This window comes from Heterocephalus glaber, unplaced genomic scaffold, assembly GCF_053883595.1.
Source record: "Heterocephalus glaber isolate CG9 unplaced genomic scaffold, H.glaber_assembly_v1.0 deba00001124, whole genome shotgun sequence".
NCBI lineage: Eukaryota > Metazoa > Chordata > Mammalia > Rodentia > Bathyergidae > Heterocephalus > Heterocephalus glaber.
Window position 1 is genome coordinate 1,439,666 of NW_028258197.1, and position 13,332 is coordinate 1,452,997.

At 51.4% G+C, this 13,332-nt stretch overlaps 1 protein-coding gene across 2 annotated transcripts in view; it reads right to left on the reverse strand.

The window, feature by feature from the left end:
* The window catches only part of Scn4a (sodium voltage-gated channel alpha subunit 4), a 47,216-nt gene extending 38,108 nt beyond the window's left edge, over positions 1–9,108 (reverse strand). The window contains exon 1 of one of the 2 annotated variants that reach the window (XM_021247565.2): positions 8,972–9,108. The gene's annotated coding sequence lies outside the window, so the exon portion shown is untranslated. The remainder of the gene's footprint in view (positions 1–8,971) is intronic. The other variant, XM_021247566.2, reaches the window with a different exon arrangement.
* Between the last annotated feature and the right edge of the window lie 4,224 nt (positions 9,109–13,332).

A 13,332-nucleotide genomic window follows, 5' to 3' on the forward strand; every position in this document is an offset into this window, starting at 1 on the left:
TGATTTATAATTACTTATTTGCCTGATTTATTTGTTTCTCCCACTAGATTGAAATGCCAACAGAGCAGCAACTGTATCTGCCTAGGCCCCATGTGCTCCCAGCACTGGGCATACAGTAGGCATTCAGTAAGTATTTGTTGAATAAGTGAACAAAAGGATGAGGCCTTGGATATAGACCTTTCCAGGGATCCCATGGATTCTTCTGTGTTTCATTTGTCCATTCATCCATCCATCCACCTATCCTGTTTGTATGCCAGAAGCTGAGCCAGCTGTGAATAGGGCACAAAGATGCACAGTTGGGGTTCCTGCCCATGGAGGGCTGGCAGCCTTGGGGAAAGTGGATGTGGGCACACATGGCTATGATATGTGAAGGAGGTGATACCTGCCCTCAAGAGGGAAGTTGATGTTGCTATCAAAGTTCAGCTGGATGAGTGGTTACTTCCAAGAAGGGGAGGGAAGATGTGATTTTTCAAGTGGGTCTCAAAGGAAGAGTAAGTTCAGAACATGGGAGACAGGGGAAGGACGTCCCAGGGAGAGGAAACAGCCAGAGCAAAGGCAGAAGCAAGTTACAGGGGACACACATCAAGCCCAGAAGCTGTTTAGGGGGTGGGGAAAGTGGAATGACAGTGGGCCCAGCACTTGATGCTTGGCCTGGGGGGTCTGGATTCATCTTGCAGCCTTGGATTCATCTTGCAGCCCCTTGTAGGGGTTAGGGCTCAAGTGAGGCCACTATTGTATGTTCTGCCCACCTTTCCATGTGTCTAGAACAGATCAAGCAAGCTGTGTTGTTTTCAGTGGGCACTAGTGGAGGTATAGGACATCTGGGATGTTTGGAAGTGACTTCCTGGCAGGGAGAAAGAATTGACCACACTCTAACGCAAAGGAGGTGATGTGCTGCCAGATCTCCACGTGGTTCCTTGGGCTGCAGTGAGGAGTGAATGGGACCAACGTGACAGCTCCGACTCTCCTGCCACCTGTCCTCTGGCCAGCCTGGTCCCTGAGATGTGGCAGTTAAGAGTCTAGGGGTTCCAGGCAACCTCGTCCTGGTGCCTTTGAGAATGTGGGAATTGCAAGGACCTGAGAGAGCATTGAGTCCAACTCCCATATCTCACTGTAGAGAAGTGAAGGCCAGGTAGAAACAGACTACATATTTATTCATTCAACAAACACTTTCTGACCATCTGCTATGTACTGGGCTCTGGTCTGGGTGCCAGGGTTGACCACAGTGGTGGCAAAGTCCCTGTCCTCACTGAGCTTGCATTCCAGAGGGAGGAGGCAGACATTAAATAGGGAAGCAAATAAGATAATTTTAGAGAGTGATAAATGAGAGGCTGAGCCAAAACTAAAACCCAGCTCCCTGGGAGCCAGGACTGGAGCCCATCTAGCAAGTGAAAAGTCCCATCGGAACTTCCCTCCAGACGGAAGTTTGAGCGGAAGTGGTGGGTAAAATCAGGCAGTCCTGGGGGCCTAGAGGTTGTGAGCAGACAGGGACAGAGGTGGGGGAGGAAGGGTTGGGAGTAGCCAGCCAGGCTGAGACCAGCTGTCTGCAGGCACAGAGCCGAGGGTGAGGACGCTGGAGGGCGAGGCAGTTCTCCCTGGAGCAAGTCCAGCCGGCATTGTTTCTCCCTGTGGGGAAGCCAGATCAGAACACCCAACCCCAGATACAGTCTGACCACAGAGGCCTTTTCTCCCTGGCCTGGATACCTTTTGTGTCCATTCATCCCAAGATGGCACTGCTTCTGCAGGACCCCAATCACAGTGTGGAGTTTACCACCACCTCTGTGTTTCCCTCCTGAGCTGTGATCTAATTAGATCTTACCCTAACATATAAACTGTGTAACTGATTTTTCTCTTTTCAACCCACATGTAGATCAATGAAACATTGGCAAATTAAATCCAACAATGTATTCAAAGAATTGTACACCATGGCCAAGTGGAATTTATCTCAGGTATGCAAAGCAGGTTCAACATTTGAAATTCCACCAATGTAATCCATCATAACAACAGGCTAAAGATGGAATATCACGTGATCAGTTAATAGATGGAGAAAATACATTTGAAAAAAATCAAATAACCAATTATGCTAAAAACACTCAGCAAACTAAGAATTGAAGGAAACAATTGATAAAGAAAATTTACCATAACCCACAACTAGAAGCTTTCCCACTAATATCAGGAACAAGGCAAGGGTGTCCCCTCTCATCATTGCTTTTCAACATTGTACTGGAAGCCCTACGTAATGCAATAAGACAAGAAAAGGAAATAAAAGATGATATTGATTGGGAAGGAAGAAATAAATCTTTGTTTACAGATGCCATGGTTGTCTATATACAAAATCAGAACTGACAAAAATATCTCTTGGAACCAATAATAATTATAGCAAAGTTGCAGGATACAAAGTTAATATCTAAGTGTAGGACTTTATCTCTACCTAAATTCTCCTTGTCTTTTGTGCCTCTATACCTCCAGTCTTGTGAAGGCTTATTGGATCTTGATTTATCCTCAGTTAAAGTTCATCCCTCACAACAGGGTATCTCTAATCCTGATAGTCCCAAATTATTGGCCAGGCAAAGCCCAGGACAACCCTCATCCCTGTGCACTTCTAGAAAACCTCCCTCCTGCAAAACCTATGCTTTTAGAAGGCTTCTTCAAATATCCAGAAACTCACTCAGCTGCACTGCATCAGCCTGAAATTCCCCAAGTAGTTTCAGCCATGCCCTTGCCAGCCCAGGATATAAACACTGTGGTGAAATACACTCCTGTGACCTGCCTCTCACAGCCTCCTTCATTTGGTCTAGTTCATCCCTGGAGATAGAGAGATGGTAGGTAGCTTGCTGGTCTTGCTCAGAACCCAGCCACTGCCCCTCTTGCCAACCAAGCGTGTGCATCATCTCCAGCAAAGCTGCTGATAACCCACCAGTGTCTGGCTGTTTGTTTCTTTGGGAGCAAAATTACCCAGAGCTGTATGTGATCAGTGAAGGCACCCTGCACATACATGCTTTAGGCTTCACATGTGCTGGGGTCTTAGCTTCAGAACTTCCTGGGAGACTGAAACAGACCAAACTTCTGTCTTGGCCAAAGAGAGCACTGGACATCCAGGTGGACTACTTCCCCCATTCCTGTGTCCCCACTGTGTTCCAGCTCAAAAAGCAAAAAATGATCCCCATGTCCTGCTAGCTGTAAGCCTCAAGTCACAGCTTTTTCTTAGCTGCAGCAGGCTGGGCCAGGGTTGTGAAGGGGGTAGTTGTTATTTCTCTGCCAGCACTTAGGGCTTGGAGAGGAAGGAGAGCAAAGTGGCCTCTGCCTTGGCAGGCCAAGGCCTGAAGGACGTCACCCCCGGTGGCTTTCCTCTTCTGGCCTAACACCCGCTACAGAGGAAATCTGTTCCAAGGGGCCTTGGAGGGTGGCCTGGGGCAGGGAGTATGAAGTAGAAACCCCTGGACACTCCAGGCCCCATGAATTCTGGAAACCAGCTGAGGTCATGGTCGGGCTCCTGAGCAAGGGGAGGAGCTGGTGCTCATTGCATTTCCATGTCGAGGTCAGGACAAGCTCCTCTTCTCAGGTGCCTAATTCAACCCGCATGAGGATTTGTTCTACCCAAAGTAAGAATGGTAGTGGTGGCCACATTTATTTTGCCTTTACTGTATGCTAGTTTGGTTTCCAGTTCGGGATATGTGGGCAACTCCTCCCTCTACAATCAGTCTTGTTTTGTGCTAGTCCCCCAGGGCTCTCCAAAAACACTGGGCACTTTTTCCCCAAACTTTGGCCTCTTCTCCTCAGCCTGGCCTTTTCCATTTACCTAGGGTGCTTTTGGTTAGCTCAGGGACCCATGAAATAAAAACCTACAAATGGGCTGGGTTTAGATTTTGTGTGCTGTGCCCCCTTCCTGCTAACCTCCTCCCAGCTCTTCTGTGGGCCCCGGAAGCTTTTCTCCCCAGGAGTAAGGCCCGTGGGTGGGTTTTAAGGTCTCAGCTTTAGGTCAGAGGGATGTATTTCTGTGCTGACTCTTGGCTTCAGCCCTCTTGGGAAAGTCTCCTTGCAGTAGGAGGGTTGGTTCCTTTGGCCCTGAAGCAGTACATCCACCCACACTTTTGACATGCACAGGCCCACAGGTAGAAGTTTAAAGAAACATTTCCCGATGAAAAGTGATTGTGGATGCATTCATTTTCTGTTCACTGTGTGCTGGGCCCTGTTCCAAGGGCCTTACTTTCACTATCTCTGCTAATAAGTGGAAGAGCCAGGATTTGAATGCAGCTCTCTAATGTGCCAAATCCTCATGCCTACTACTACAAATAGGGCCTCCCTCCAGCCCTTTAGGGAGTTGGGCTGGGCATAGCTGTCCTCCTCCAGCACAGGTGGCCCCTGGGCTAGCCTGGTCCTCATCCCTCTGTCCTCTTTAAAGGGCAGGCCCCCTGAAAGGTTTGGGCTGCAGAGTGAGCCTGGCAGGCATTGACAGGGCTGTGCTCAGGCCTCCTGTGGCTTTGGACTGGGGTGAGAACAAGGTTGGGCACACAGGTCAATAGTTTGGTAAATAACCTTCTTCCAGGTTTGGTTTTTATTGACACCAATCGACCATCATATGCTTCCCAACCCCCACTACAGCTCCCCCGCCATACACACACACACTCTTGTCAACTCTGAGTCATTTTCCAGCTGCTGGAGGGGATGAGGAGGCTGCTTTGTTCCCCCCAGGCCTGGGGCTATTGGCTTAGATCTTTCCAAGGAGCCTAAAGCGTGGTGACCTGGACACCACCCACTCTGCTCCCCACAGTGGGGTGTGCACAGATGCCCTGTGCAGACAGGCCGAGCCCACCTCACCTGCCCTAGGACGGCTCCTCCCCAGTCCAGATCTGCCACCCTGTACCCTTCCTGCTCTCCTGCTCCTTCTTGCTCTTCCACTCGGAAATGTTCTGCCTATTTTCCCTTGCAGCCCCTCTATCCCATTCCAGGCCCCTCCAGCCCTCTCAGTGCCAGGAGAATGCCAGGGCCAACTGGGCTCCTCATCCCCTCCATCAACTCCCACCATCCAGGGAGGTGGCCTGAGAGTCCTCCCTCCCGAGACACTGGGTGCTGGGGTCACAGCCAGCAGCCCTCCAGCTACCTGACATCTCCCTTCTGCTCTCTCTGCCCTAACAGGTAGCTCCTGCCCTTCAGCCAGACACTTGAGCACTTGGTCCTGCCCAGAAACTGCTCCAGGGAGGTTTTCTCCCCATTCTTCTTTGAAAATTTGTCTCCAGAATTAGATTGACCAAGAATTTACAAACCTCAAAAAAGATAAGAGCCAGCCAGGTGTGATGATACTCTCATGTAGTCCCCAAACTCTGGGAGGCTGATGCAGGAGGATCACAGATTTGAGCCCAGCCTGGGCAACTTAAAGACTTTGCGAGACCCTGTCTCAAAATAAAAAATAAAATAAAAAAAGCCTGGGAATGTAGCATAGTACAAAGGCCATGGGTTCAATCCCCAGTACAACACACACACACACACACACACACACACGCACACGCACAAGATTCAAAAGGCAGCTCTTACTAAGAGGTGAGCCAGAGCAGCTCTGCCCCAGCCTCTGCAGGCCTCAGGCTTTGCAGCCCTTTTATAAAGGACCCTCACGTTCAGGAGATCAAATGTGAAGAAAATACACCCACACCTCCTCCCCCAGCTCTGAAGGGTGCAGAGCTGAGTAACACCCTTCTTCCTGGAGCTTTCTCTTCCCCACAACGAAAGATGTTCTTTCAGGATATATCTGGGTAATAGCCACAATGCCACTAGTGAGCACTTAGGTATAGCTGACTACATGCCAGGCACTGTTCTGGGCACCTCAGTGTCTATGAGCTCATTTAATCCCCCCATGATACTGTTATCACCCCATCTGATGAATGAGGAGACTGAGGCACGGAGAAGGCTGGCTGTTTCCGAGGGCTCTTGGAAGAGGTGGTGGATAGCTCTTCATCACTAGACCGCACTGCTGCCTAGGTCTAAAGTGGACCATAACCTGCCAGTACCTCCAGGGTGGATGAGGGTCACTCACTTCGAAAATCAGCTAAAAAATGGGGCAGGGTCCACTGACTACTGGGGTTTTTCCCTTTTTTACTGTTTCAGGGGACCTGGCAGAGGTCCTGTGAGGGGACAGTGGCTGCCTTGCCCCCAACTCTGCTGCCCTTTGGCTCCTGGAGCCCCTCACTCCTCTTGCCAACCCCCCCTCCCCAACACAGGCTGTTGACGGAAAACGGCAAGGAATAAAAATAGCCATTGCTGATGTGGCAGAACAGGGCAGCACACACCAAAGGCTGGGGTAGCGGTGGTGGAGGTGAAAGGAATCAGGGCTCCCAATCCCCATTAGCACCTTTGGAGGGATACTTGGCCTGTCCCTGCCATTGCTGACCTGTGGTCTCATGCAAGAGTCACCAGAACTGCCTGGAGGCCCAGTCCTAGGGTGTCCAGGGAAATCTGCTGGTCTTGGGTCTCAGGAGCAAGCTCTGCCCCCTCACAGCCCTACCCTAGAGTTAGTTTCCTTCCTGCGGAGCAGGGGCCTTGGTTGGATGCCCAGGTGAGTGACGCCCTGTCTGAGCCTGAGTGCCCCTATAAAGGGGTCAAGGAGCTGAGTTTATATAACCTGAAAAGCACTGACAGTCCTTCTCCTCCATCCTCATCTTGCTGCCTGCTCTCTGAGGCCCTCAGGCAAGGGCCTCCCACTCCTCCGGGTTCCTGGCCCTCCCCTGTTCTCAGCGACCGCTCTTCCTGGAGCCTTCTCTAATGCTGTCACCCCTCCCCTCACTGCTTTATTCCCACCCTCCTCTCTCCTATCCACACTTTCTCTTCTGGTGGTCAGTTACCCCGAAAGGCAGGGGCCTTGTCAGACAACCCAACATCTGACCAGATCGGGTCCTTCAGCGTCTGGCACAGGTCTTCCCTGGACTGGCCTGGGGTGGGGCAGAGAGCAACCCTCACATCTGGCCAATTTTGAGCTGGGGAGGTGACCCCAGTTCTGAGCCCTGACTCTAGGAAAGTTTCCGACTAGAAATGACAAGCAGGTCTAGGCTGGCCCACGGATGACCTAGCAAGGACCCTCATTGCCATCCCCAAACTCCCTAAAGCTCCAGCACAAACTCTTGAGGGGTGCCTGGGGTAGAGATGGGGGGTGGGCTGCTGAAACTCTGGAGGCCGACCAGGGAACCTGTGGCACATGTGGCAGGGGGCTGTGTGGGCCTTCAGGCCTGGCTCACCTTCGCCTCAGTGCCTGACACTGTAAGTCTAAAGGCCCTTGGGTATGTCCAGCCCTCTACCTTGTCCCACACAGATGATGTGGCTCCAAACCCTAGTGTGGTGACCACAGCAATCCATACCCCTGCCACATGGGTGAAGATTCCAGCCACGGGCAGGGGCTGGGAGGTGAAGCCGGAAGAATCTGGAGGGTCCTAGGAGAACCAGTCCTCCCTGCCCCACTCCACTCCACACATGGCCAGCCTCTACCATGGCTGGGGTCTCCTTGGCCGAGCTCAGGGCCCAGGTTGCAGCCATAGGCTTGTCACAGTTGATTGATAGCAACCCCACTTCAGCCCCTTCCCTGTGTCCAGACTCACTGCCGTCCCAACCTGGTTCATCAGTAGGGCTGGCTGAAATGGTCCCAAGCTCCTTCTGCCTCTTTCCTTCCGGACTCTGCTGGGTGATTTGTTTTTGTGCAGGCCCCTACTAAGATAGGGGTGGAGAGGGACATGACCCTAGATGTCCCCACCTGGAGGCCACCTCCCCACAGCAGGGTGCCATGAGGCCTCAGGCTGGCCTGGCCCCCTACTCTGACCAGCAGGGGGAGGGAGGGCAGGACACAGACTTCCCTGGGTGGATGGAGGGGGAAGGGGACTCAGGACTCTGCTTACACAGTCTTTCTTCAGAAACCTCCAGTAGCTGCCACCCATGTTGCTCTCTAGACTGGGATTTCCCAATCCTGTAAACAAGTGGTCCCTCTGGTAAGAATAACCCTTGTATCCCACCAACATTTAGCTTCCTGCACCTCCCAACTGCGTCCCTGAGCTCTGTTCAGTTCACTCCGCCTTCTCCACCGGCCACTGTCCACCCTTCCCAGTGTCCTGGTGCCCAGCTCTGCCCGCAGGGAGGGAGGGGGAGGCTGAGGTCTGCTGGCCCTGCCCCCCGACCACAAGGTTGGGCCCTACAGGTCCTCCTGAGTCCCCCCAGAGCCCTCCTGGCCCCTCTGCGTCTGTTAGTGCTGCAGTCCCATCTTCTTCCCCTCAAGCTGTGCGCTCAGGCTCCGGGACCGCACATTCTCCTTCCCTATGTAGGGGCGCTCCCATGGCCCCCTCCCTTTCCAGGGCTCAGCCTGTCCCAGAGAAGAGGAGTGGGAGTGGGCTGGAGGAGGGCGGGACCTCGGGTAGGGCCCGGGCTGCCTGGGATGCGTCCCCTGCTGGCACCTCTCACAAATTCCTGTTTCAGCACAGCAAAGGAGCCGCCACCCGACCGGCCTCTTGCGGCTCTCTGCTCCCCCCGCCCCCCCCACTCTACCTCCAGCCGAGAAGCTGCACCAGGCCCAGCTAGCCACCGGCTAGCTCCCTCACTCTCCTGAAGAAACTGCAGCCCCGTCCCTGTCCCTTGGGACACCCTGTGCCCGTCCGGAGTCAAGCTTTATCCAGGGGGCCATTTGTTACCAAAGTGAAGACCCTTGCTGAGGGCAAGGAGGGCTAGCCAGGCAGAGGCAGAGAAAAGAGATGATCAGACACAGACAGAGGCAAGTTTGGGGACAGAGAGAGGAAGTCCAGGCACAGAGTTTTGTCAGGGCAGCCAAGCAGAGCGGAGCCCGGGCACGGGCAGCAGAACCCGTGTGGGCAGGAGTCAGTGGTGCCAGAGCAAAGTGGTGACTTCCTTAGAGCCAGGCTGGGGTTGGGGCCAAGGTGGCCTGTCCCTTGGGGTGACTCGCCCTTGGGGATACCGCTTGGCTGGTGTGAAGGGGCGCAGTACTCACTGTTAGACGGGAGTGGAGCGGTAGCTGACAAGCCCGGAGTGTCGTGCCCACCGCGGGCTGGGGCTGGAACTCTGGGGGACTTGGCCGGGGGGCCGGGCCGGCGGGGACAGCTGCTGCCGCTGATGTCACAGGGTCATGAGTGAAACCTGAGGACTGGGCCAATCTTCAGGTGGGAGCCTCTGCTGCACTGCCCTCACGGAGTGCTCAGGGCTCAGCCTGGGAGCCCTGGGCTCTGGAGCCTCAGTGACCAGGGGGGCGGGGTGACACACTCATCTATTCACACACACTTGTGTGCACACACACATGCACATATTGGGACACATGTGTGAGACCCCTCCACCACAGGTCCTCCCCAGCCTTGACAAATGTACACAGGTTCATCCTCACACTTGATCTCCTTTCACGCTCACTACCAGAAATGCTCCATGGCACAGCCTGGCTCACACCCTCAGTTACGCAGGTGCACATGTATGACCCTCCAGGAACAAATGCTGCACTCCCACATGTTCAGCCACACACAAGAATCACTCTTTATATGTCCACAATCATCTCCACAACACTTACCCCCATCGCACACACCCCCAGGCTCACATTGGGCTTGTCCATGTGTACAAGTATATACATAAACCCATGTGTGCGCATGTGCACACTCATGCCCAGATGAACACAAATGCCACATGTCACCATCACAAGTCTTTATTCAGTGTATTCCTGTGTATACACCCCACAACAATGCTTACTCGGTTCTGCTTTCACAAATATGACTTACCTGTGTGGTCATCTGTACCCACACACACGCCCTGTTCACATGCACACAGGGCCACCATAGTGATCACTAGATTTATGTCTAGTGTAAGCCTGCCTATACACCCATACTCGCACATCACACACACACACACACACACACACACGCACACACGCTCACTCCCAGCTGTTTAGCTGCACCACACAGCTGTCCACGGAGTGTTTCTCTACCTCCTCTAGCCCCTCCACCCCCACCCCACTGGCTATTCATCTGTCCCTCAGAGCTTGGGCAGTGTGTGCGGGGGTGGGGTGGGGGGTGGTGGTGTCTGTTTTAGCCACTTCTCCTCCCCCATGTTCCACTCTGGGGGTGTGGTGACCCCTAGTGGAGCTGTTGTGAAATGCTTCATCTCAGAGCTTGCTCCCCTGGCCTCTGGCTGAGGCCAGGAGGTGTGAATCTAACAGTCCTGTCCTCATTCCTTCCCCATTGTTCCACAACAGTCAGCATGGCCATCCTGAGCCTATCCATGCCACCATCTTTTTCTGGCAGCTCAGAGTTCTGGCTGCCTGGTGCCCCCGCAAGCTGAGCCCTGGACAGTGTCAAAATGAAGGGCTTGGCTTCTGCTCAGTTTGCCCACCCCCGAGAGGTGATTTGTTTCCAAATCTAGGTGTGAGTGTTGGTGTCCACTGTACACGATTCTTTATCCTGCCTTGCTCACTGACCTCTCTGAGGAGCAGTTCTCACTTGTTTTTTGTTTTTTGAGACAGAGTCTCACTGTGTAGTTCAGGCTGGCCTTGAACTCACTATGTAGCTTAGGCTGGCCTCAAACTCACTGTGATCCTCCTGCCTCAGTCTCCCATGTGGAGGGATTATAGGTGTGCCCCACTACACCTGACTCTCACTTGGTTTTATTGCTAATGGAATCCAGGTCTTATCCACCAGGCCTCTTCTATGCAAGGGTCCGTTTTTTCTAGCATTCAGAGGAAACGTACATTTCTTCTCATATCCCTCCCAAGCTGCCTCCTAGAAGCTGGTCCTAGGGCCGGGTCCCTTTCATCACTCCCAGCCCTGCTGTGACATCAGTTCACTTTGCTGCTGGTTACTGTCTGCAACCCCCCACGGGACACTGCTCTCTGTCTGTGGCACTGGAAGTGAGGTGGTGGGAACCAGCTGTCGTTTTCACTTGTAGCTCTGCCCCTTTGGTCTCTGCCTTGGCACCTTAGTCACCTTCTAAAATCTCTAAGGGGAAAATATTCTTCAGTGAGGGATTAGAGTAATCAGAAGGAACTTCCTCATTACAGGAGGCAGAGCTGCCACATTCAGTTTCTGGGTTGTGTACTGCACAATCCTGGGCACCAATCGCGTTTGAAGTCACTATAGATTGATATATTTAACATAATTTTCTGGCAACAGTAGCAAAATGTCTAGGGGAAGGGGCTAATTTTTCTAATTTGTACAAAGTGTCATCTGGATTAGGGACGGGCTGACTGGAAAACAAGAGCTGTGTGTTAAATATGACTTTGTTCCATAGCCTGAGGTGAATGTGTTCCTCCTTCTCTTGAAAACAGTGTTCTTCTTCCTTCTAGGGAACTCCCCTACTCCAAGTGTATGATTCTGCGGGCCTGCTGATTTCATGATGGCCACCCCACCCCTGCCACAGGGATGGTGATGTCACCCAAGTCTGATCAGTCCTCTTGGCCACAGGGCTTGGTCCAAAAGCTGGGTCAATCATAGTCCTTGCCTGGGATTTGATAGGCACCCAGATATAAAGAAAGATTCTTTCTCAGAAGTCTCTAAATCTGTCAGAAGTAACTGAAATAAACCTGAAGGTACCCGAAGTAGGGAAGTTCATCTGTAGGTGGAAGGAGAACACCAAACAGAGAAGGAGGCATGCAGGAGACTGAAGAAGGAAGGAGGCAGAGAGGGACCTGAAGACACATTTTAGAGTCCCTGAGCCAGTTAAGACTACAGACCAGCTCTATTACTGTCCTATCATAAGCCAAAATCCCACACTTTTTCCTTAAACTAGTTCAGTTTAGTTGAGTTACAGTCACCGATAAATAACATAATTCTACATCCACCTCCCAGAAAATCCCACCCTGACCCACAGGAACAGCCTCTCCACAGCCACCACCCGAAATCATTTGATTTTGTGGGGGCTTCAGCAGGATGCCCCCTCATGGTGTCCCCCAATTCCAGGAGTCCTGGGAGGGAAAGGCTCTGGAACTCCATTCCATAGTGCAATTCCAATGGGATGGGGCCTTGAAACCAGGTCCCTATTCCAGGAAATCCCACAATCTATTTATAAATCCTCAAAGTACCACCAGGTGCTGCTGAACAAAGCCACACACAAATCTCTCACAAGGACAATCATAATTTGCAGAAATAGTGTACTCAGAGCTATTAAGCAGAAAAACGAAATTCTTCCACTGTTGTACTTCTGAGGCTCCTTCTTTCTCACATACCATTTGTTAGTCACATAGTTATGTGTCACTGACAGAATTCTGCAGCCATATTTAATCCCTTTCTTTCAACCCCCATATTTTAGTTCCTTTGGAACTGGGGTCAAGGAAAGGACCCCTTACTTGGTTGCTGCTGTCTCATCAATGCCTTCTCATCTGCACCAGGAATAAGCATTGAAATCTCTACTAGAATTCAGGGAAATGGCCTTTTCTCTCCATTTCCATCTAAAGAGAAGAGATAGCTCATTTTTTAGGTCCATGGCTTTTAATGACCACACTATACTCCTCTGGGTGAGTTGTCTACATTTACTCAACTACTCCTGTATTATTGGGCATTAAGTACTGTTAAATTCTGAAATCTTAAAAATAACACTGTGATGAACATGTTTTAGTATAAATCTTTGTCCATGTTTAGTTTATTCCTAGAAATAGATTTACCAAGGCAACGGGCAGGACAAAGAGTCTCGGGACACTAAATTTTGGTACAAATTGTCTTAGGTCACACACAAACACACACCCCCAAAACAAAAAAAAATCCAAAGATGCAAACAAGAGTTCTCATTAAGGAAAAAAAAAATGAAAGGAAATAGGCGGTGTGTCTAGTGCTTGAAAGAAAATAATAGTAATCAGGAAAGTTGCAGGCAGGTAACCTCCTCCACTCTTCCAGACTGATATAAGCTCTCCTAACTGAATGAGCAGATACACACCTTCTTGCGCCCTCCAAACAGCAAATGTTTTGGTTTCCTGTGACAAAGAACTCAAATTGAATACCACAAGGCAGAGAGTTTTTACCTCAGCCTTATTTTCCAAAACCACAAGTTTTGCCCAAGGTTAACATGCAGTTTCATGTCTGAGGACCTGGGACCTCTCCTCATTTGTTTTCCATAGCCACCTCCAGCCTGCACCTGGCTCCCTTCAGAGGGACAAAAGTGGTGGCCTCCTGGCCACCCTCCCTGTCTCCAGCTTGGCCTCAGTTGAACCCTTTGGCAATTTTATACTGAGCAGACTTCTCTTCGATGTCTATTTTGGTATTTAATGTCTCTGAACTGAATGTACTGTAGAGAAAGTACAGGGGCTTTTCCCAGAAGTTTTCAGTAGCTGGGGTGGGGTAGACAGGGAAATGTGGTGTCTTAGGTATGATTCCCTCAAAGCAAAGT